Source organism: Bidens hawaiensis, unplaced genomic scaffold (assembly GCF_021521415.1).
Source record: "Bidens hawaiensis isolate Kalapana, Puna unplaced genomic scaffold, B.hawaiensis_p1.1 tig00041907_1, whole genome shotgun sequence".
NCBI classification, from domain to species: domain Eukaryota; kingdom Viridiplantae; phylum Streptophyta; class Magnoliopsida; order Asterales; family Asteraceae; genus Bidens; species Bidens hawaiensis.
The window spans coordinates 105,617-128,619 of record NW_027505750.1 but is presented as its reverse complement, the minus strand read 5'-3'; the positions used below and the strand labels follow the sequence as shown (position 1 = coordinate 128,619).

The following is a 23,003-nucleotide window of genomic DNA, read 5'->3' as shown; positions in this document are numbered from 1 at the left end:
TTAAAAATGTCTCCCTTTTGTTAAATTATTAATCTATTTTGATTCTTGCTTACTGGGTATAAGGGTATTGCACCAATTTCATTCCCATATGTTCTTTTACCAATAATTTGAGTTGGGTGTGCTTCAAAATGCCTTCTTGATGTGGGAATGTGCTCATTTTGTGAAATTTTGCAATCTTTTTGGATAAAGACTTGATCTTTATGTGTTTTTAATTGTGGGGGTTTGTGGGGTTGTGTGTTTTTGATTAAAAATATCTCCTTTTTGTTAAATTATTAATCTTTTTCAAGAAAGTAATTGTGTTTCTTGTTTGTTTTTAGTAAATTGAGCAAAAAGGTTGAATATTGGAAGCCAATTTAGGGTTTGGTTATTATGGGGTGTGTTTGTGGCAAACCATATGCCATTGAAGATAGTAGAGAGAGTCCAAGGGACAAAGCAGAATTAAGAAATTGGATAAGGTTTGATTCTTGTTTTTGAGATTGCAGATTTTTTTGTTTATGAACATGATATGTTTATTGGATTATGTTACTTTCATAATGTGTAGAGGTGGCAAGATGGGTGGGTCGAGTTGGGTTGGTAAGGTAACGGGCCATTTTTGGCGTGGGTCGCAACGGGTTGGTTTGAAATGTGTCAGCTTGCAAAAAGTATAAATAGTTAATGTGTTAATTATGATTACAAATCATATAATAATAATAATAATATCAGGAAACTGTAAATGAACAATTTGAAAGGTTGTATGAATTAAAAATAGACTTTAAAGATAACACACATTCAAATTGACTCATTATAAGTAAATATGTTACCTTCTAAACGGGTCATTTTTGGTACGGGTTGAGATGGGATGGGCCTTCTTGAATTGGGTCAACCCGCAAAATTGTAAATAGTTAATGCGTTAATTATGATTACAAAACAATGCTATTACAACAACAATATTAAGAATCTGTAAATGAGTGGTTTAAAATGTTGTATGAATTAAAAATAGACTTTTGGCGACTTTCAGCCCGTTCAGCCCATTCCTCCTTAATATTGACCTGATTATAAATAGTTAATGCGTTAATTATGATTACAAAACAGTATTATGAATTTAAATGGTTGAATGAATTAAAAATAGACTTTGGGTCACTTTTAGGCTTTTAGCCCGTTTGGCCCATTTTTATATGACGCGTTTGAGATAACATACATTCTAAGCTAATGATAATGTTTTTTTTTATTTTATCAGATTGGGCAAGGTACATATAGTAATGTGTACCGGGCCCGTGATCTAGATCAGGGAAAAATTGTTGCTTTAAAGAAAGTAAGATTTGACAATCTTGACCCCGAAAGTGTTCGGTTTATGGCCCGTGAAATCCACATTTTACGCAAGCTCAATCATCCAAACGTTATCAAACTAGAAGGTCTAGTAACTTCTCGAATGTCATGCAGTTTATACCTCGTTTTTGAATACATGGAACACGATTTAGCCGGGCTGGCTTCTCACCCAAGTCTCAAGTTCACCAAATCACAGGTCAAATGCTACGTACGACAATTATTAACCGGGCTCGATCATTGTCACACCAACGGTATTCTTCACCGTGACATAAAAGGTTCAAACCTGTTAGTCGATAATAATGGCATTTTAAAGATAGCAGATTTTGGTCTAGCGAGTTTCTTTGACCCTGGTCAAAGTCAACCGCTGACCAGTCGTGTTGTGACATTATGGTATAGACCGCCTGAACTTTTACTCGGTGCTACTTATTATGGCACTGCAGTTGATTTGTGGAGTACGGGTTGCATAGTTGTTGAATTATATGCTGGTAAACCTATAATGCCAGGAAGAACCGAGGTAACTACATTAATTGTTTTGTTAATAGTATAATATATTTTTAATTATTTATTTAATTGTAGGTAGAACAGTTGCATAAAATTTTTAAGCTTTGTGGATCACCGTCTGAGGATTATTGGAGAAAGTCGAAGTTGCCTCATGCTACCATTTTTAAGCCTCAACAACCGTATAAGCGTGTTGTTGCGGAAACATTTAAGGAATTTCCGGGGCCTGCGTTAGCTCTTCTGGAAACTCTTCTTTCTATTGATCCCGTAATCGTGGGTCCGCAGCTTCGGCTTTGAAGAGTGAGGTGCGAATTTCTTTATATATGACCGGTTTATATTCTTAAGGTTGGTTTAATGTTTTTGAAAAAGTTGAATTTTTGGTTCGGTTTTGCATGTAATCAAAACCGGAAACCGAATTTATGAATTTTTATTTTTAATTTTGAATGTTAACTAATAGCTAGTGTTAAATGTATAATAATCAATTAGTTTTATTAACAAAAATAATTAGGACCAAATTCATTATATTGGGCCAATTTGTTTTTTTGTCACAAAATTTTCAAGCCCAAATGGTGGAAATGGAAAAACCAAAACTAAAGCCAAACAATCCGACAGTTTAGTTTAATATTTTCGTAAAAACCAAATTTTTGGTTTGGTTTTGCATGTAATTAAAACCGAAAAAGCTGAGCCAAACCAAGTGTATGTATTTTCATTTTTAGTTTTATATTTTAACTAATTTATCAGAGTTTAATAAATAGTGTAAAATGTGCGAGTTTAATATATAGTGTAAAATGTGTAATAATTTATAATTTATTAATTAACAAAAAGAATTTGGGCTGAAGTTTTTGGCCCAAATTCAATATTTTGGGTCATTTTTTTGGCCTAAATATTACAACTCCAAATGGTAAAAACCAAATCGAAACCGAGCGATTTTCAAAAACTCAAAAATTCAAAGACCAAAAATTATGTAGGAGCCCGAACCGACACATGCGCACTTCTAACTAATTATCTGATATTCTTATTATTGTGCCCTTTAGTTTAATCCATCTTCTTTTCTCTTTATTTTTGTAGTTTTTTACTACAAAACCATTCCCGTGTGATCCTTCAAGCTTACCGAAGTATCCTCCCAGTAAAGAATTTGATGCTAAAATGCGCGATGAAGAAGCTAGAAGGTATGTGTTACATGTAATTTTTTATTTAATATATGTAAAATTTTGCCAATGATTTAAAATATTTAATTGTGATTTAATAGACAAGCTGCTGCCGGAGGGAAAGCCCACCGACCCGACCCGGAAAGAAGACCCACAAGGGAGTCTCGGGCCATCCCCGCACCCGAAGCCAATGCTGAACTTGCATCATCTTTGCAGGTTAACTTTGATTATTAAATTAAAGTTTTTAGTTATTAGTCAAATACCTAAAATACCCTTGGTTATACAGAAAAGACAAGGGAAATCGTATTCCCGTAGCGAAAAATTCAACCCGCAACATGAAGATTCGGCTTCCGGGTTTCCGATTGACCCGCCAAGACCTTCTCAAGCTATGGAAGAAGACCAGCCCAATAACCTGCATAAACGGGCTTCACATTCCGGCCCATTAGTCCAACGGGCCGCCTGGTCAAAAGCCGGGAAAAAGGTTGAGTCAAACGGGCCGGATTTATCAGCAATGTCGGGTTTAGTAGCTGCTAGGAAAAGCATGTTGTATGAAGACCGAAGAGACAGGGACAAAACGGGAACTTCACAACAACAAATTCCAAGATTGATAAGTCGGTTCCCGGGTTCGTTAAAAGAAGCCTCGTCAAACGCTGCGGGGCCACCCGATGACGATGGAAGATCGGTTAATAAAGACCCGGTTATGTATGTTTTTTTTAATTAATTTTAAAAAAATGTTATAGTTTACAAACAAAATGATGTTTTTACCCTTTGTGCAGATCGGGTACGGTTCCAAGGCCAGCAAGATTCATTACTCGGGCCGTTACTAGCTCCATCTGGTAAAGTTGACCAGATGTTGAAAGACCATGACCGTCAAATTCAAGAGGCCGTAAGGCGGGCCCATGATAAAACCAAGATTAAAAAAGTCCAGGTGGAAAATACATTCTTTTCGGGTCGCTGAGCTGGATTTATTTATACCCTCGACACGAACACGGGTTTTGAAGAAAGTGTAGGCAAATTGATATATAATGAGCTAAATGTTTTAAGTTGAGTTTGATGAATGTAATGTGATGTAAACTGTATAATAATTATTAAGCAATTGTGGTTCAAATATGGTTATTTTGGGCATGGTTTACTTGGCTGCTTTGAAACTAATAAAGGGCATTTATGTAATTTTGTCACACTTTATAACCATTTTAATATTCTAAATACCGAAAAAAAAATCAAAATTATATACCTCGTAGAAGACTTTTGAAAGATTTATGAATACTTTATAATAATTGTTTTTTTTTTGGTATATTAGTTTTTAATGATCCTAACTATTGTCTTTTGGTTACTGCTGGTCCAAACTAATGAATTGGCTACTAATGGTCCCAATTTGTTCCTAACGGTCCGCGACTAACAGAATCCTAATGTCGTTAGTTTCAGGTCGCCGGAAAAACGGTTTTGGCCGGAAAACTCAACTTTTTTCCCGAAAACTCAACATTTTCATCCCAAACATCTTGGTAACTTCGTATCGGACCGTTAGGAACCTTTTTCTAGTAAAAGCTCCAATTATTGAGGTAGCCGGAAATCTTAGAACCATCGTCGGAATCGGTTGATGGTGCTCAAGTGGTGGTAGTTGGTTAGCGGTGAGTCAATTGGCGGTGGTTGCGGTGTTCAGGTGGTGTTTTTCGACAACAAATTTGAATTTTACAGCCAAAAACGTTTTCCTGACGACTTGAAACTAACGGCGTTAGGATTCTGTTAGTCGCGGACCATTAGGAACCAATACTTTAAAAATTGGGACCATCAGTAGCCAATTCATTAGTTGAGACCAGCAGTGACCAAAAAACAATAGTTAGAGCATTCTCATCCAGTGCCCTATCCCTATATCCATATATATCATATAATTACACTAAAAAACACTACATTTTTCTCTCCTGTTCAATTAAATAATATTTTTTATACCTTTTTCATTATAGTTTTCTCTTTCTATCCTATAATTTACAAAATAATCACTACCTTTTCCCCAAATTTACAAAAAATCACCATCTTTTCTCTCTCCTCCCTATAATTTACACTCGCAACCACTTACAACCACACTCTATAATTTACCATCTTTTCTCTCACCTCTCTATAATTTACACTAGCAACCACTTACAACCACACTCTATAATTTACAAACTCTCCTCACATAATTTTAAAGGTTGGGTTAGGAATGCACTTAAAACCATTAAAAACAAATATACCTTTTTTTTTAGTTACAAGTTGTGAGGAGTGGAAGAGGTGATCATAACATGTTATGGAGTGGCACATTTTATAAATAATGATAAATAGCCTAAGATATTATAATTTAATCTGATCCATTTTGAGGCTCTTTACTATTTTATATATTTTGGGAGTAATAATTAAGTGAAAATATACACTAGCAAATATTAGCAAAATTAACTTTGCATATTGACCAGAAAATATACTCCAAAGACAATCATAATATTTGAAAATTTGAAAACATAAAGTTGCACTAAACATGCTGCAAGTCATATATGTATATAGCCAAACATGCATTTAATCAAAGTGCAACCTAACTACAAGGGGCGGAAATTGTTCACACGACCCAAAATGCCGAAACAGGAAAAAAAAAACCCAGGCTTTGGGTTGATTAACATGACCCGTTTGAAAATGGGTCAATTCGGGTTAACTAACACGACCCTTAAATATTTTTTAAAAAACGGTAACTATAGTTATACTTTTTTCTTTTCATTTCTCTTAAATACTCTTGAAAGGTTATTAGCATTTCTAAAAAAATCATCATCATCATCATCATCGTACTCAGTATATCCCACCAATAGCAAAGCTATGGTAGGGTCTGAGAAGGGTAAGATGTAGGCAGCCTTACCTCTACCCCATAGGGATAGAGTGGCTGCTTCCGGTGAGACCCCCGGCTCGATAGTAGTTTTGCATCAAGCCTTGGACATAAGGCACATAGCACTCAATCATCGGGACACCGGCTGATCGGTGCATGTACCCTTATCTTTCAGCTATCAACGCCACTACATGATGCCTGATTAACCATCCGTCACTTTTAACGTTATTTTCACGAGATTAGTAAAATAACGTCAAAATTAGTGCAATTTCACTTTTGCCCACCCGAGGGTTCACACTTATATACATCATATGTGCGCACCGCAAGCAGGGCTAGCATTTCTAAAAAAAAAATTCATATTTCTCGTTTTCTTTACCAACTTTAAACTATATTGATTTTGTTTTTAAAACTTTTTGATAAATGGTTTGAACGAGTCGTTTTCGGGTCGCCCCGAATTTGTGTATGTGGAGTTGTGGTTGAAAATTTTGGCACACTATAATATGAGCCGGGTTCAGATTGTACATTTAAACCCCTCAATCCGCCAAGCCAACATGGTTGAAACCCCTAAATTTAACCAATTCAACTATGTTAACGCTTATTTAGCTCGGCCCAATTCAACAACAAATAATTTAAGTTTTATCATTTAGCTCAATCCTGCTAAATTTAGCCCAGCCCAATTTAATACCAAATATTAGCATAAAAATATTTCAAAAAATTAGGCAATCTCCCATCTAGTATTTTTTCAATTAAACCTAACACTAAACTAGTCCACTTATTCAATCATTTCCTCTACCAAATTAGACAATTAAGTGTCTATATTAAAATATATGTGCATGTCCATATAAAATTTGTGCAACTAAATCTAGCATATATATAAATTTTATATCAAAATGTGCACCTTATACTTAGGTGCAACAATCCTCAAATTGACACTTACACAAAGTTTAACAAATTTGGCACATCATATATGGTGCATACTTTGTTTTAGCAAAAGCTATATATATACATTAACACACAATTAATAAGTGTACTTCTTTGACCAAACATTGAAATCAAATGGCCCAGTTTTATCATACAGGTGAACCTTAAAGTTTAGTTGGTTTACAACTAAATGCATCCATGTTCTCATGTTTCAAATTGTCATAAAAATGTTAAAATTAGGGTCAATAGTTCAAGCTCATGAAGTCTTCAACCTAAGATTCAAAATCAACTTGTTTGTTATTTATTTTTTATTATTTTATTTCTATAAATACATAATTGTTATATATATAATTGTACTTTTAAATATTATACATTATATACTATTTAGTTGTTTTAATTGTAATTATATACTATAAAATAGCAATATAATACAATATATTGAGTATATACTACATACTTTGTATAAATAAGATGCCACTGCAGGATTGCCTGCATAGTTAACCTCCATATTTGAAGACTTGAAGTCGAAACATAACCCTTCATGATTGAGATTAAAAAAAAAATCTCATACGAGTTTTGGAAAATGAAGTGTTCTACGCCAAAAATTTATTTAAGTGGCAAAAATATAATGTTTAAGTGAATTTGTTTGATTAAGTTTGTTTCCAAAAGAACAAAGTATTCTATAAGATTATATAGAAAAGGTTAGAACTAAGCCTTCATAGTGAAATAAGTACATTATGCAATATTAACTTTTCCAAATGGTCACAAGGGTTAGACACAGAACTTGACTGTTCACATGTGAAATCACTCTAAAATCAATACTTTAAATACATATATTTAACTATTGCATCAAAATTTAATTGCTTTATCAAATCTAAAGTTAAATACAATTATATTGTTATCTCACTCATTTTCTCTTAACGGTCAAAATTTTTTTATTCATAATCCATTTAATCAAGTTTAAATTATTGGGTCCAAACAAAAAAAATAAAATTCATAAAAATCGAATGCAAAATAAAAGAAATAACGCCCACTTGAAATTCTTTCTTGGCTCCTTTTTTCTTTGCAAATGCTGAACAAAACCTGAACAACCAACCCTCTCGACAACCACTGTTGGTTTGTCGTTGACCACCAGACTCCTTTGCGATTGACCAAGCCAGCCACCAAGGACTTCCAAGGTATGTTTTTTTTCCCCAATGAGTTTCGCGAATTATCGGTTAGTCGTTAGCTGTTACGGTATTTGCTTTTAACAATATATTTTTCTATGTTATTAACATTAAGCGTTGTTTAAAAAAATTAGCTTATATATTTCGTTACTCGTTAAGGCTATGAGCCTTCTTATTTCGGCTCGGCCGAGGTATTTAAATACTTGGAGACGACCCTACCACCATCACTTGTTCTAGTGATAACCTGCCATCTGAAGACCCATTACAATAAAACCCGATAGAAATCAGATTCAAACTTAAAACCATACGGCCTTCGGCCCCTCACTTAATTGAGCTATAGTTCATTTTCTTGTTATCTCAGTCATCTATTCACTTAATTGGAAGGGCAAATTTCCAAAATAGGCCATTTGAAGAGAGAGAAACCTAAAATAGGCCACAAGTTTCAAAACTTTCATTAATAATCCACTGAAATCCATCTCCGCCGTGACATTTGGTTTCTCATCGATGATTTTCGTCCCCCAATGAAAGAGTGACACGTGTAAAGATGCTGACCCCTACCATTGAGATTTCAAAGAAAATCTGTCTGACCTGCTAGATTTTAAAGGAAATCCGTATAACCCGTGAATTTTGATACCAAAACAGCCTCATTCGTGAGTTTTTTAAAAAAATTGAATCCACCTCATTCCACCATTGATTCACCAACACCACCATCGCCACTTGCCGACGGCCTTTCATTACTCGCACTCAAAGCCACCATTAACTCCGACCCATCAAACTCACTATTCACCTTGAAAGACTCCGACCCGACTCCATGCCACTGGCCTGACATCACCTGCAACTCCGACCACTGCGTCATCGACATTATCCTTCCTCGCCGGAATCTATTCGACTACCTCCCGTTGGAGCTAGGCGCACTCCTCTCTTTGCAACATCTCTATCTTAATAATATAACTTCTCATAACCCATCCTGAGCATTTATTCAATGCCACAATTTTGATATCACCAGATCTTTCACATATTCCGTCGTCTTCTTCGGTTTCCGGCAAGTGGCGGCGGTGGTGGTGGTGAATCAATGGTGGATTCAATTTTTTTTTTCAAAAACTCATGGAGGATACTGTTTTGTTATCAAAACTCACGGGTCAAACGAACTTCCTTTGAAATCTCACGGGTCAGACGTATTTCATTTGAAATCTCATAAGTGGAGTCAACATCTTTAAACGTGCCACTCTTTCATTATGGGACGAAAATCATCAGTGGAAAACCAAATGCCATGGTGAAGTCGGATGGTGGCTTGTTTTGAGACTCTCTCTTCTCAAATGGTCTATTTTAGGAATTATCACTAATTGGAAACCCTAATCTAGCTCTTACGTCATCTAATTAATTATACGATTATCTTAATCATTTATAGGTATCTAACCAATCATCCAATCCATAACATTAATTCACGTGGCCATGTTTCTCACATCCTGTTCATCCGCGTGTCTTTAATCTCATTATTCAGTTATGAATGCGCCACGTAGCTTCATGAGTAAAACAACAGAAACAAGTGTATCAGAATCTAGGGTTTCAACTTTTAAACTATATTATAATAGTAATAATATTATTAATATATTATTATATATTTATATCATTCCAAATGAAGAAAACATTTTATTTGTATATTCATTTAACTACTATTTTATTATGTGGCTGTAGACAATGTTCTGATTTTTTAGGTAGCATTTATGTTGTTTTTTAAAACGTTCAACAAATTAAGAATTAATTGCCTAGATACTTCGCCTAATAACAAAAAGTCATTGTCAGCTGGCCTAACTTAGCTGTATGAAACCCTTAAACACCTCTAAGTTATCTTCAGTTCCGGGAAAAACTCACCCGTCCGAAGGCCCACTGTTGGTAAAACCCGAAACTGTAGATCATAAAAATCCTCGTCTTCCTTCATTGAGCCACTCATGCCCCCTCCAAAGTGTTGTCAGTGGGGTTTGAACATAAGTCTCCATTGAGAAACCCTAGCTTATATCGTTTATTTGCATTCGTGAATGTTTGTGTTCGTTTATGTTAATAAACTTACCAGCTAGATTTTTAACGGACGAACATGAACATACTCATTTTTTAAATGAACAAACATTTGCAAAAAAATATTTGTTTGATTAATTAACGTGCTCATTTAAAGTTAAATAAACAAACAACCAGCATGTATATTTTTTAAATGAAAGAACATAAACACAAATATTTATTTGATTAACCATCCATGCTCATTTAACGGAATAAATGAACATAAACATACACTTATTCACGTGCGTTTGGTTCGTTTCCAGCCCCAGTCCAAAGTCTACTAAGGTGTCAAATTGAAAACTATAGAAATATAGAATAATATTATTATAATAATTTATTATATGCCTGGTTTTTAGTCATTCAACAAAGAAGAAAACATTTCATTTTATATTCATTTTACTAACTCCATTTTATGTGGCTGCAAACAAAAGGTCACTGTTATTCAATTAAAGATCTGATATTTGAGGTTCACATTTGTTATTTTGTATACCTGAAGAACACCCCTGGCTTGTGTAACCACTTTTATCAGGTACCATAATAATCTGTTACATGTTTTTTTAAATATTATTATACTTAGAATAATGTAGTTAAGTTTATAGTTTTGCTTGCAGGTTCATAACATGTTATGTACAAGTTTATGCTTTTGATGTTACGTTATTATTTATGAAGCTATAGATTATTAAACATGGAGAATTCATTAACAGAAAAAAATGTTTTGGATCATTCGAACCGAGTAGGAACTCGGTTCGGATACTTTAAGGAAGATGATGGTTTGGTTATTCGCCCTGTTGAACCGAAAGATATTAGTTTGAGACAGTGGTTAGATAACGATAAGCGCGTCGTTAATGCGCTTGATTGCTTGCATATATTTATGCAAATTGTTGAAGTTGTGAACTTGGCTCATTCTCAAGGGTTTGTGGTGCAGAATGTTAGGCCCTCGTGTTTTGTCTTGTCGTCGTTTAATCGTGTTTCGTTTATAGAGTCGGTGTCTTGTTCGGATTCAGGCTCGGATTCTTGTGAAGATGAATTAAAATTAAATAGCCCGAAAACCGAATTTACTGGATTGGTTTCATCATCGGGTCAAAGTCAACTTGAGTTAAATTCAAGTTCGAATGCGTTTCCGATGAAACAGATATTGCAAATGGAATCAAATTGGTACACTAGTCCGGAAGAAGCTTCGGGTGGTGCGAGTTCTTGTGCGTGTGATGTTTATCGATTAGGCGTTCTTCTTTTCGAGGTGTGTGTTTTGTTTAATTCAAGGTAATATGTTGTTAATCATATGAACCGAACCGAAGCGTCTAATGTTGTGATTTAACTTTATAGTTATACTGCATAAGCAATTCAGCAGATGAAAGGAATGCAACCATGTCTAGTTTGAGACACCGTGTGTTCCCGCCTCAGTTTTTATTAAAATGGCCTAAAGAAGCTGTTTTTGCTTGTGCTTATTGCATCCCGAGCCTGCTAGTAGACCGAAAATCCAGTGAGTTTCGTTTAAATTACTTCAAGGGTTAATGTTATAAAAAACCAGCATACTTTCTCATTTTTCATGAAAAAGACGCTCAACATAACATAGTTTTGCTTTACTAAAATCGTTACACTTGTCTGGAATGCATGTACTTGTGAAAAAAATATTTAAAAATAATAACTCGGTACCCTTTAAATTCATCAAAATAAGATATACAACTTTTTTTTACAAAAAAAGTTCGCTTCATCAAATTTTGACATATTTAAAAATAAAAAGTCAATATTTTAAATATTTTTTCAAAAGTACATGCTTTCTAGACAAGTGTGCGTATCGACTTTAATATAGCAAAACCGGGCTGAGAGATTTTTTCGTGTTTTTTACATATGCATGAGCTTTTATATGAAAAAATTATGATTAGCGACTTTTTCGAAAGAAAATGAGAAAATATACTCTTATTTGTTATCAGCGAAGTGCTGCAAAGTGAATTGCTTAATGAACCGAGGGATAGTTTAATGGAACGCGAAGCGCTTATAGAGATTAAAGAAAAGATTCAAGAGCAAGATTTATTACTTGAATTTCTTTTAATGCTGCAACAAAGAAAACAAGAATCTGCAGACATGTTGCGCAGGACGGTTTCGTTTATATCTTCTGATTTACAAGAAGCTACAAAGTTACAAACATCTATTCATGCAAAACAAGGTTTGACTTCAAATGATGATGATTCTGCTAGCTCGGGATCCAGAAAACGAGTCAGAAATGCAGATCATCAAGAAAACGCCATCTTGAAAAACTCTCGGTTGATGAAAAACTTCAAGAAACTAGAAGCAGCCTACTTTTCAACCAGGCGCAGGGCGTTTAAACCGTCGGTCAAACCAAGAGTCAAACCGTTGACCAAAAGTGGACCGATGAGTAGTGATGGTAAAGGGTCTGCTGCTCTTAAAGAAAAAAGCTCTGCAAATAATTTTCAACCGGTTAACCAAGCCAAACAAAGTGGATGGATTGACTCGTTTTTAGACGGTTTAACTAAATACATGTCGTATAAGACTTTAAAAGTTAAAGCGAGTTTAAAACAAGGTGATCTTTTAAATTCTTCGAATCTTGTATGTTCACTTGGATTTGATCGAGATGGAGAATTCTTTGCAACTGCGGGTGTGAATAAGAAAATCAAAGTTTTTGAATACGATTCGATTTTAAACGAGAACCGTGACATACATTATCCGGTTGTTGAAATGTCGAGTGGTTCTAAGTTAAGCAGTATATGTTGGAATAACTACATTAAAGGCCAGATTGCTTCAAGCAATTTTGAAGGTGTAGTACAGGTAATGTATATATGTAAATATTATAATTCTGAAAATTACAAATTATGTCTTTTAGTTGTAGGGGTAAATTTGTCATTTTAAAAAAAAGTTAACGGAAAAGCTAACTTCTGTTAGTGGAAATGACAGTATGCGTTACAACTTTTCAAATAAAGTATGCAAATTACAAATTATGTCATTTAGATGTAGGGGTATAATTGTCATTTCAAAAAACGTTAACTGAAAATCTAACTTCTGTTAGTGGAAATGACGGTATGCGTTACAACTTTTCAAATAAAGTATGCAAATTACAAATTATGTCCTTTAGTTGTAGGGGTATAATTGTCATTTTAAAAAATGTTAACTGAAAATCTAATTCTATTAGTGGAAATGACGGTATGCGTTACAACTTTTCAAATAAAGTATGCAAATCATAAATTATATCTTTTAGTTGTAGGGGTATAATTGTCATTTTAAAAAACGTTAACAGAAAATCTAACTTCTGTTAGTGGAAATGACATAATGCGTTACAACTTTTCAAATAAAGTATGAAAATTACAAACTATTTCCATGTCCTTTATTTGTAGGGGTATAATAGTCATTTAAAAAAACATTAACAGAAAATCTAACTTCTGTTAGTGGAAATGGCATAATGCGTTACAACTTTTAAAATAAAGTATGCAAATTACAAATTATGTCATTTAGTTGTAGGGGTATAATTGTCATTTTAAAAAACGTTAACAGAAAATCTAACTTCTGTTAGTGGAAATGACAGTATGCGTTACAACTTTTCAAATAAAGTATGAAAATTACAAATTATGTCTTTTAGTTGTAGGGGTATAGTTGTCATTTTAAAAATCGTTAAAAGAAAATCTAACTTCTGCTAGTGGAAATTACATAATGTGTAACAACTTTTCAAATAAAGTATGAAAATTACAAATTATATCTTTTAGTTGTAGGGGTATAATTGTCATTTTTAAAAACATTAACAGAAAATCGAACTTCTGTTAGTGAAAATGGCATAATGCTTTACAACTTTTCAAATAAAGTATGCAAATTACAAATTATGTCATTTAGTTGTAGGGGTATAATTGTCATTTTAAAAAACGTTAACAAAAAATCTAACTTCTGTTAGTGGCAATGACACTATGCACTACAACTTTTCAAATAAAGTATGCAAATTATAAATTATGTCATTTAGTTGTAGGGGTATAATTGTCATTTTAAAAAACGTTAACAGGAAATCTAACTTCTGTTAGTGGACATGACATAATGTGTTACAACTTTTCAAATAAAGAATGCTGCTTATAGTTATTGTAGTTAATTTCAATATGAAAGTTTCAGATATGGGATGTGACACGGAATCAAGTATATAGAGAACTAAAAGAGCACGAGAGACGCGTCTGGTCGGTTGACTTTTCCTGGTCAAACCCGACACTGCTGGCAAGCGGGAGCGATGACTGTTCTGTTAAGCTCTGGAATATCAATCAGGCAATTTGAAAATTAAACGTACTGCGGTTATTTTATTAAAAGTGATTAATAATCTAATATCTTGATGCATAATAAGTTTTTTTTTTGTTTGTTTGTTTTTTTTTTTTTGCAAATATTGGTACTGCAGGGAAAGAGTGTTGGTACAATTAAAACAAAAGCAAATGTTTGTTGTGTTCAGTTCCCAACTGATTCTGGGAATAGTTTAGCGTTCGGGTCAGCTGATCATAGAGTTTATTATTATGATCTTCGTAACCCGAGTGCGCCAGTTTCTACGTTAATGGGACATAATAAAACCGTTAGTTATGTTAAGTTTGTTGATTCGTCAACTCTTTTATCGTCTTCCACTGATAACACTTTGAAGCTATGGGATTTATCAGGGTCAACGTCTCAAGTGGTTGACTGTCCAGTTCAGACGTTCACGGGCCATACGAATGTTAAGGTATGCTTGTTTACTTTATAAGTATGCCCGGGCTGTAAACTTGTAATTCTATACATGGAAACTGGTTAAACTCGGTCAAACCTGACCCGAACCGGTTATAACCCGGTTTAACCAGAACCCGGTTTTGACTTTTTTTGACCTGCTATGTATCGGTTTCGGCCCAGACTCTGATTTGTGCACCTCTAGCGGCTAGTATCAAAATGGGCCCATTTGCACCCGACCCTACTTGACCCGTAGGGTTGAAATGGGGCTGTAATACTTTGCGTTGACCGGTTTGAACATGGTCAAACCTGACCCAAACCGGTTTCAAACCGGCCAAGCTCGATCCTTTTCCCCACAAAACCTGGTTCCAACCCGACCTGGTTTGACTAGAACCCGGTTTTGACTTTTGTTGGCCCACCATGAACAGGTTTGGGCCCATAATCCAATTTGTGCATCTCTAATTGCTAGTATTAAAATGGGCCCGTTTTAGGCTAGCGAGTTTATAAGAGTGACCCATTGTATAACTTGAGTTGACCCAAATTGACCCGCTGTATAATTTGAGTTGGCCAAAATGAACCCATAAGTAAACAAAAATTACCCAAATCAACTCATTTATTTCTTTATGAGTTATGTAATTTTTTTCTTTATTTTTTTTGTAGGTTATTTTTTTAGTATTTTAAACTGAAAAGTAGTGATTACATCGAAACAGAAGGCAAGCGGGCAACAAGCTGCACCGCTAGCCCTTTATTTAACTTTGTTTTTTTCTATTTTTTTTTTTCAGAATTTTGTTGGTTTATCTGTATGTGATGGTTACATTGCTACTGGTTCAGAAACAAATGAGGTACTATTTATTCAAAAATATACTATGATCACAAAATTATATAAAACATCAAATTTTTATAAAAATATATATGAACATGGGTCAGGTGGTTGTGTATCACAAAGCATTCCCTATGCCTGCATTATCATATAAATTCAACACCACGGATCCGTTATCAGGTGACGACATGGACGATTCAGATCAGTTCATTTCATCTGTGTGTTGGCGCGTTCAGTCGTCCACTTTGGTTGCTGCAAATTCAATGGGAAATATTAAGCTCTTGGAAATGGTTTAGTTATATCCAAGCATTTTCGTGTTTCGGTTTCCGGACATAGGAAGCTGTATAGAGAGAAATTTTGAGTGTGTCATGTATTGTAGATAAAGGAAAATCTGGTGGTTATTTTTGTATATTTTGTAACATTTGGTGAACATTTATTTATAAGTATGCACATTGTTTTCTCACAATTTTTTTCTCATGTTTGCCGATGGAGATGAATAAAATGGTGGTAAAAAGTAAAACCCATTAATAAAAAGATTATATTTTTATATTTCTAACTTGTTCTAAGTGTTTTGAGGTTGATTATAAGGTGTACATTGGTTCATGCATGTGGGTTTTCATATAAAGTTGGGTTTTAAAATACCAAATAATATATTTGAAAAGAAGTGATTACATCGAAACAGAAGGTAAGCGTGCAACAAGTTGCGCCGAATATTTAGGATTAGGGGCTTCCACAACTGAAGTTTAGTGAATTTTGTTGAAATAACCAAAAATGTACAAATGAGCACCAAAATGATGTAGTGTTGTTCTATTGGTGATCGTTGATGTTTGATAAAATTTCTCGAATGAAAGGCGATAAAGGGTTCGTTTGGTTATGGATTTTTTTTGGGAAAGATTTAGAATTTAAAGAATTTGAATGTATAATGAATTTAAATGACAAAACAATCATAAAGTAATTGGAATCTATCACTATGTGTGCCATCTAACAATTACACCTCCGCCCCGCAACCCCCACCGGGCGGTGGTGACCAGGTGGCAAAGGAGGCGTCCGGTGGTGCATACTACTCAATCAACCCTTCTTAGAGGTGTGCGTTGTGCGTTTTGGTGCGGTTTTCGGCTAAAACCAAGACTCCAAAAAGTTTTGAAACCGTTCAGTTTCGGTTTTTCCGGTTTTCGTTTTGTTTTCGGTTCGGTTTCGGTTTAATCGGTTTTTGTCATTTGAGCTTGAAAATTTTATGCCGGAAAAAAAGTTGTCAAAAAATAATGAATTTCGTTATAAATAATTTTTTAAATTGTAAAATAATAGACTATTATACACTTGACCAAAAATATTTGAGTTACATATTTATTAAAGTTTTATAATTATTTAATATAAAATATAAAAAACAAATATTTAGGAATTCGGTTCTGTTTTTTCGGTTTTTATTACATGCAAAATCAAACCCGAACCGTTAGTTCGGCTTTTACAAAAACATAAAACCGAACCAATGTTTTTTTGTTTCAATTCGATTTTTTCGATTTTGGATCGGTTTTCGGTTTCTTGCACACCCCTACCCCTCTCCAAACACACACTCCCAGGAAATACGAGATATAGAATCAATCTATTCTGTATTTTTGTTGTGATCTTATCTTAATTACAAACTTAGTGTTCATAATATGTATAATCTAGAATTATATAACTACTTTTTTATTAGTTACCCATCACCAAACTAAAAGGTTAAAGTAATATATTTCCAAGGCTTCAGCTAGATAGATTGTAGCGCTTGGTTTAATATAATTTGGGTTTGAGAAGGCATGCCTCACTAGAATTATGTAAATGTTATAGACAAAAATGGTCGTTGTAGTATAGTGGTAAGTATTCCCGCCTGTCACGCGGGTGACCCGGGTTCGATCCCCGGCAACGGCGTTTAATTTTTATCTGAGCCACTGGTTTTGTAGGAAAGTCCACAGTTTTGTTAAATAATGTTTAAATTCAAGAAATCTTAGTTTTGTGATATAATTATGTTAATTGCTAGGGCCGAGTGGTGTAAGAACTCATTATTGGATAGCTTCATATCATGTCCTAGTTTCTTGCTAGGATTGTTTTATTAATAATAATAAACCAGCATTTCAAAAGAAAAAAAATTCTATGTTAAGCTTTGAATGTTTTATTTACAAAACGTGTTAAGAAATAACGTAAATAAATTGAAGACTTGACCAATGTTAATAGAATTAATTCTAGTGCATGTTCATAACGATAGTAGTAAGAATACCATCTAGACGCGCGTAAAAGACTTTTTTTTACTAGTTAAAACTTATAATAGAGAGAATCAACCTAAAACTAGATGATTCTTATAATGTTATAATGATCAATGTTAATTGAATTGTAGTTAAATTTATCTTAATTGTAAAGTGTGTGCTATAAAATCTTACTCTTTATACTTAGAGTAGAATATATGATTTGGATGACATTTGTAAGTTTCTAGGTTTACAATCGAAATGAATCTTATATCTATCTAAGTGTTCCAATAAAGCTAGATATTTGGTATATCTTTCTTAAACTAGATCCAAATAAATATACCAAAACTGTTTCTTCAACAATCAACACAAAGTCAATGTTTTTTCTGGTTTAACAGCTAATACATTATATTAGGTCAGATTTCGATTTGATATAAAGTTTGGCAATCTATACTCTCTAATAAAAAGCTACAAATTTTCCTACTTGTCACTCCCACGTTAAACCTCATCATTTTTCATAAATTTATAATAGTAAAATAAAATTAATCATTTTTAAAACTTATGGTTCAAAATGATAATTAATATTTACTTCATTTTTTTCAAATATTTGATATTTATAATAGTCTTTTACTTTAAAGTTGTTTTAAAGACTATTGTATGACGACTGTGTATTAATAGTGTTTAATATGTTTATTGTTTCTTGTATATCGATTATTTATTAAATATTGTATTTTTAAGAAATGCCCGTATAATAGACGAGTCTCAAACTAGTATATTATATTTCTTCGTTGCATTTAGGTTTTGACTCGCGCTAGCATTTTTAGATGTTTACGAATTTGTTTTGCTTTGTCACAAACACTAAACATTCAAAGCGACCGCCCCTGCAATGTCCATGGGGGTGGGTAGTTCAAGATACTAGTTATATAATACAATCAGTACATTTAATGCTTAACAAAAAGACAAATACATGCATATAAAACATACTTATCAAGTATATCCACACACGAAAGGATCATAAAACCTCAATTGTGAATGTTAGCTTCCCCTTGTGTTTCTCACTGGCTTTACCCATCTATGCTTCCTCATTCCGGATGACTCAACGACCCAATCATCGTACTTAGCAAAAACTAAGTTCCCCGAAACAATTCCAACTACAAACCCACTTCCAACTCCGAAGAACATGATCACCCAATCAGTTTTATCACTCGGGATCAAGAAAGACCTATACTCATTGTTTGTTGGTGGAATTGATGGTATGGTTGAGATTTCGCATTTCTTAGATAAAGGTGCTCCACACAACTCGGGATTACCCATGTAGGAGTTGTTCTCAAATGTACTGACTTGTTTCCCTTGAGGTATGACCCCATGAAGATGATTGAATGACACATTAAAAACTTAAAGGAAGCTAAGTTGCGACAATTCGTGAGGAATTTCCCCAACTAGCTCGTTTTGGGAGAGATCCAAAGATTCAAGATTCCTTAAGTTCCCCAATGATGGTAAGATACGGGCCACAAGATGATTATTTGAAAGATTAATAGATTGAAGCCCATGCAGATAATACAGGGATTCTGGGATCAACTCTTCAAATTTGTTACACGAGAGATCAATACATGTGAAGATGTTTAAAATATGAGGGTACTCTGTTTTGACACCTTTGTTTGTAAACGTCATCGAGTATGGAGCATAAAAGGTTGTGTTTGGCTCCATATATAACATAAAAAATGATCTTCCAAATGATTTCATCGCATTCCATGTATGAAAGAACTTTTCCGGAAGGTGGCCATTAAAATCATTACAGGAGAGGTCTATGATCCGCAAATTGAAGAATGGTGAGCCAGCATTAGCGAGACTTTGAATTGTACCAAAAAATTTATTGGACCGCAAAATGAGAACTTGTAGGTTGGCAAGATTTCCCAACCAAAATGGAAATATGTCTTCAAATGAGTTACCTCCAAGAACGAGAAACTCTAAATTGGTACAATTAGCCAATGATTTTGATAGCTTACCTGTAAGTTGATTTTTCGCTCAAATCAATCTTCTTCATCGGATTTCCATGCATAAATGTATCCATCATTGGGCCGTGAAAGTTATTTCTTTTTAGATCCAAAACAGACAAATTGCTTAAGTTTCCTAAACATGGAGGAAGTATTCCAGTCAAGTTATTAAAAGACAAATCTAGGAAGCAAAGAGATTTCACTTCACATATCCACGGTGGTATTTCTCCAATCAAATTATTGTGTGTGACATCATAAACAAGTGTGGTTGGTGGTGGAGCTGGAGGCAGTCCACGTAGTTGATTATGCCCAAGCTCGAGCACTTTTAAACGAGCCCATGGGAGAAAATTAGGATGTCGGTGGAAGCCGGTGATGGAGTTGTATCTAAGTTCAAGCATCCATAATGTTTCTTGGGTAGTATTCAAAATCCATTCTGGGATAAGTCCTTCAATTTTGTTGTTGGAAAGAAATAAGAAAGATAATTTCTTTTGGAGGCGTAAAAAGGAAGGGAACTCTGTCAAGTTGCATGATGAGAGTCCTATGCCTTTCAATTCGGGTAAGTTTTCCCCATTGGTGTTGTTTTTGGTGGTGACAAACGATAACCTATTCCCATCTAAATACAAATGTCAAAGTTTGGTGAGTCCTACAAACGTATCTAGGTCTAGTCTTCCACTAAAATTGTTATTCACTAGGTTAAGATGTTCGAGACTTTTGATATTAGAGAAGCTTGAAATTTCTCCTTGCAGTTGACTTGCATAAAATTTTATCACTCTTAATCGGGTAAGGTTCATAAACGAAGATGGGATATGACCAGAAATATGCTTTCCCGTGATGATGACCTCGCTAAGCTTGGTTAAGTTTGCTAAGGATGGTAGGATTTCATCGTACATAGTTATATGGTCTAGACACATCGATTCAAGGTTGGTTAGTTTGCCAATCCAGTTGTGCATGCCTCCCTTCTCACAAACTTCCAAACTAACAAAGTTTGAAAGATGACGTGGCATTGAAAAAACCAAAGCCAAGAGCTCATCTTGACCGAGATACAAGGAAGTGATTTGCGTCATGTTAGAGAGTGAAAGCGGGATGCATCCCGAGAAATAACATTCATATAGGGATAGGTATACCAAACGATTTAGTTTGCTTATGGATTCTGGTATACTTCCTGTAAAACTTGTGCAATACAAATCCAAATGCTCAAGTAAGGTGTTGTTTTGAAATTCTGGTAAAGAACCCGTGAGGATAGGATTTTCTGCCATGTTAAGAAATTTGAGCTTGGGTAAATGAAATATTTTTGATGGAAATTGATCTCGAAGCCGACAACTTTCAAGATCAATTGACCTCAAATAAGAAAAGTTAGACAAGAAAGGAGGTATGAATGAACTAATGTCAACACTTGAGAGATGCAGTTCTTCAAGGCTAGTCAAGTTTTGCAGCAAATCCTCAAAGCTAGGACTTTGAAGCTTTAGTGGATTCCATGACAGATCCAACAAAGTCAACTGCATCAAGTATGAGATTTCAATCGGGATTTGGCCAGTGAAGCTCGAATTGGATAGATCGAGCCTTCTTAGTTGCTTTAGGCGAGCAATCTCTAATGGAATTTGCGACTCAACAAAGTCGTTCATTGATAGATTAAGCATCTGAAGATGAACAAGATTGAAGAGGGAACTGTTGGACTTCATAGATCCATGGAGAGAGCTTTGGCTCAAATCGATCCCAATCACATGGCCTTTATCGCTACACACCATCCCACAAACAACAATCAAAATCATGATTTGATGTATTGCTTGTGATCTTCCTCCAAGAGTCAAGCTTTTGAGGCCTACCAACATCAAATGAAGCATAAGGTTGATGCAGAAAGCTTTGCTTAAATTCAAACAAAGCTAAACACTCTTTGTGACGGCTTAATAACGATGCAATGCATGGGCTAGTGACCGATAAGTATATAAAGGAGATGATTTGCATGAAACTGAAAGCCATGAAGAAACGTAGCTAGGTTTAGTTTGATCATTTAATAATTTGTGTATATATATTAAACGCTAGCTCGATCGTTACAAGATAAGAAATGAACGACTGAGAAACGGTGATGAAAGTAATGGTGGGCTAATTGATTATGAACGATTTCATTGTCTTACTTCCTTGAAGATTATTTTGTTATAATCATGATTGTACATTGCATTTAGTTTTAGTTTTTATATATTTCAAAACCTTTTTGTGGTTATAAAATACTTTGGTGAACCGATTGCAAACACTATATGTGACTTCTTCCTCTTGTCTTTCTCTTGGTCTTGTGAATATTATCAAAATATCAATTGCAACTCGTTCTCTTTTGAATGGAGATCGGACTTTTTTTCAGCTAAAACTCTTAGGACGCGTTTGTTTCACAGAATTCGTGAGAATTCAAAGGAATTAAAATTAAAATCCCATGACATGACGTGTTCGTTTCGTTGGAATTGGAATCTTAATTCCATTTTGGTGTCTTCGGTTCAAAGAATTGGAATTGGAATTGGAATTGGAATTGGAATTCAATTCCTTCAAAATTCTTTAAATAAAGGGATTTTAAATCCTTCCAAAATGCAGAGGATTTCAAGTAAATTCATTGGAATATTTTCTCAAGATTTTTTTTTTTAACGAGGATAACGAATAAAACATTTTAGTTTTTTTTGTTTTTGATTATATTTTGAGTTATGAATTTATTATTATTTTTGAATATTTTTTTAGAGGTTTTTGATCTTAATAGAAAACCCCTAAAAAAATAAAATAATAATAATAAAAAAAATCATAACGCAAAAAATAAATAAAAAACAAAAATCTAAAAAAAAAACTAAAATGTTTCCGCGGTTATACTCATAAAAAAAAACCCTCTGATTACAATTCATTTGTCAAACGAACACATCAAGAATTAAATTGGATTTTAATTCCTTCCGGTTCCTTTTGGAATGCTCAGATTCCTTCCAATTCTAAATTCTATGCAAAATTCAATTCCAATTCAATTTCATTCTGTGAAACGAGCACGCCTTAGTCTTGTTCTCTCTCGTTAATGTAGGTTTTTATGTCAGCTCCCATGGATCATGAAATTTACAACACAGAAAAATTTCCTATAGCTTGAATAGGGAAAATGATACCAAGAGTATACCACATCGACAGTTTTATGCGGAAAAAAAATCATTAAAATATGGTGGTGAAAACCATATAAAGATTCAATGTTTATTTATCTAACATGTTCCAAGTGTTTGATTTTTCTTGTAGAAAAAATTTCCGTTTGAATACATGTGGTTTGATCGTTCCATCTATTTGTATATAACTTCGAAACCTTTAACGCTTTGAATACAAATATATTTTAATTATATCGATTTGTATACAACTTCCAAAC

General features: G+C 34.1%; 1 non-coding gene and 3 pseudogenes across 3 annotated transcripts; 3 read left to right on the top strand and 1 right to left on the bottom strand.

The window, feature by feature from the left end:
- The first annotated feature begins 1,210 nt into the window (after window positions 1-1,210).
- On the top strand, window positions 1,211-4,071 carry LOC143615133 (putative serine/threonine-protein kinase At1g54610; annotated as a pseudogene). Its single transcript, XR_013150412.1, has 6 exons — window positions 1,211-1,819; window positions 1,882-2,108; window positions 2,872-2,972; window positions 3,053-3,167; window positions 3,238-3,653; window positions 3,728-4,071. The product of XR_013150412.1 is annotated as a putative serine/threonine-protein kinase At1g54610 (transcript).
- Window positions 4,072-10,617: 6,546 nt separating this feature from the next.
- Window positions 10,618-15,793, top strand: LOC143615132 (protein SPA1-RELATED 4-like; annotated as a pseudogene). The gene is made up of 7 exons (XR_013150411.1): window positions 10,618-11,169; window positions 11,256-11,412; window positions 11,864-12,716; window positions 14,037-14,201; window positions 14,311-14,622; window positions 15,386-15,445; window positions 15,531-15,793. The product of XR_013150411.1 is annotated as a protein SPA1-RELATED 4-like (transcript).
- Window positions 15,794-17,256: 1,463 nt separating this feature from the next.
- Window positions 17,257-17,328, top strand: TRNAD-GUC (transfer RNA aspartic acid (anticodon GUC)). The gene has a single exon. It is a non-coding gene; the product is annotated as a tRNA-Asp (tRNA).
- Window positions 17,329-18,674: 1,346 nt separating this feature from the next.
- LOC143615123 (receptor-like protein 7) lies at window positions 18,675-21,671 on the bottom strand (annotated as a pseudogene).
- Window positions 21,672-23,003: the final 1,332 nt, after the last annotated feature.